The 2,279-nt window shown below is 52.7% G+C and overlaps 1 protein-coding gene across 1 annotated transcript in view; it reads left to right on the top strand.

Annotated features, from left to right (window-relative positions):
• Positions 1-526: 526 nt before the first annotated feature.
• The window catches only part of SF1 (splicing factor 1), a 5,248-nt gene continuing 3,495 nt past the window's right edge, over positions 527-2,279 (top strand). Inside the window, exon 1 of the mRNA XM_029963214.1 lies at positions 527-649. The gene's annotated coding sequence lies outside the window, so the exon portion shown is untranslated. The remainder of the gene's footprint in view (positions 650-2,279) is intronic.

Raw genomic sequence — 2,279 nt, 5'->3', positions numbered from 1 at the left:
CTCCATCTCTGAGGGGATCCCCGGGCTGTAAACCCCCCTGGTTTGGGGGTCCCCGGGCTTTAACTCCTCCCCTCTGGAGGTCCCCCGTCTGTAAACCCTCCCGGTTTCGGGCTTCCCGGGCTTTGATCTCTCCGTTTAGGGGGGTCTCTGGGCTATAACCTCCCCGTTCGGGGGAGTCCCGTTGCTTCCGCCCCCCCTCGCTGCCCCCGCCGGCCGCGACACGTGTCGTGACATGCGCGGCCCAGATGGAGCCCGGCGGGGGCAGGAGGGAGAGGGGGAATCTTTGAAACGGGACCCCCAAACACACCGCGAGGGTGGAGCGACCCCTCCAAAACCCCCCACGGGGACAGAGCGACCCCCTAAACCCCAGCCGGGGCCGGAGGTTCTCTCGTTGTCCTCCTCTCGTCCCCGTGTCCGCCCGCGCCCTCCCGGTGCCGGGATTTGTGTGTCGTCCCCGCCCCGGGTGTCGGGATTTGTCCCCCCCCAGTGCCGGATTTGCCCCCATCCCTTGGTTTCCCCCCAGACTTCCCGCGGAAGCGGAAGCGCAGCCGCTGGAACCAGGACTCGCTGGACCAGAAGACGGTGATCCCGGGGATGCCCACGGTGATCCCGCCCGGGCTGACGCGGGAGCAGGAACGCGCCTACATCGGTAACGGTTTGGGGGAGAAACAGGGGCTTTTGGGGTCACAATCCCCTGGCTTTGGGGTTAAAACCCCTCCGGGATTGGGTGTCAGGACACACCTGGGGTTTGGGGTCAGAACCCCCCCGGGACTGGGGTCAAAACCCGAGGTTTGGGATCAGACCCTTCTGCCCAGGCTGCACCCCCACATCGGTAATTCTGGGGTCAAATCGGGAGGAACCTGCCAGGGTTTGGAGGCAGAACCCCCCCCTCGAGATTTGGAGTTAGAACTCCAGGATTTGGCATTAGAACTCCCACGCCTACATCGGTAACACCCCCAAATTTGGGGTTAAAACGGGGGGAGTTGGGGTCAGAACCCTGAGGATTTGGGGTTGGAATCCCTGGGGGTTTGGAGTCATAACCTCCCCCCTCCCCAGATTTGGGGTCAGAACCCCCTGACTGGGGCTGGGGGCAATGGGAGGGCAGAGCCCCCACTGTCCCCCAGGAGTCACTTTGGTGTCTCTCAGCCACCAGCCTTGGCCAAAATTCAGGAGTTTGGGCCCAAATTGGGCCCTGGGGGACAGTGACTGCCGTGTGACCCCCCAGGCTGCCCCCAAATTCCTCCCCAGTTACCAACAGAAGTGACCTCTGGGGGTGGGGAATGGATTGGGCTGAAACCTGCAGGTTTAGATAACAATGTGCAGTTTTAGCAATAATGTGTCACTTTAATGCAATAATGTCTTTATTTTGGTTATCAGTGTTCGGTATTTGATGGTAACGTGCTGTTCAGGTGTCATGTGTGTTTTAAGGTGGCAGTGTTCTTTTGGTAACATGTGCTTCTGATACACTGAGGTATTTTAGATAATGATGTCTGTGTTTAATGTAATTTCCTGTTCTAGGTAATAACAGTTGTTTTTTTTAGTAATTTTGTCTTTTGGGTGATGTGGTTCTTTTAGGTAATAATGTCTGATCTTTAGCAATGTCCTGTTTTAGGTAAAATTGTGGTTCATTTAGGTAAAACTGTGGTTTTAGGTGATAACATTTACCTTTTTAAGTAATAATCTCGCTTTTTAGGTAACAGTATGGTATTTTAGGAAATAATGTCTTTTTTTGACTGATAATCTTCTGTTTTAGGTAATAATGTCTGGTTTTACAATAACAATTTCTAGTTTTTCCATAGTAATGCTAGGAGGTTTGGTAATAATGTGCTTTTTTGGGTAATAATGTGAATTTTTTGGTAATATGATTTTTTCTTGGCAATAACCTGCTTTTTTTTGGTAATGATGTGCTTTTTTGGGGGAATAATGTGCTTTTTGGGTAATAACCTGCTGTTATTGATAAGAAGGCCTATTTTTCTGCTAATAATGTCAATTTTAGGTGATAACCCCTGGTTTTTTCTCACCATAACGTTTGGTTTTAGGGCAGTAATGCCTGTTTTTGGTGCCACGGAGCCGGTGTAGGTAGAAAGTGGAGTTTTAGCCCGGCCGAGCTGGGCTGGGGCAGGATGTGGGGGAGGAATGTTGTTTTGGGGCGAAATGTGGGTGTTTTGTAACTGTGTCTCTCTCACCTCTCCGGGACCGGGTTCCTTCCAGTGCAACTGCAGATCGAAGACCTGACCCGCAAACTGCGCACGGGAGACCTGGGCATCCCCCCTAACCCC

The sequence above is a fragment of the Manacus vitellinus genome, unplaced genomic scaffold, assembly GCF_001715985.3.
Source record: "Manacus vitellinus isolate BGI_N305 unplaced genomic scaffold, ASM171598v3 scaffold_560_pilon, whole genome shotgun sequence".
Lineage (NCBI taxonomy): Eukaryota > Metazoa > Chordata > Aves > Passeriformes > Pipridae > Manacus > Manacus vitellinus.
The sequence above is the reverse complement of the archived record's forward strand: the minus strand, read 5'-3'. Positions and strand labels throughout refer to the sequence as shown.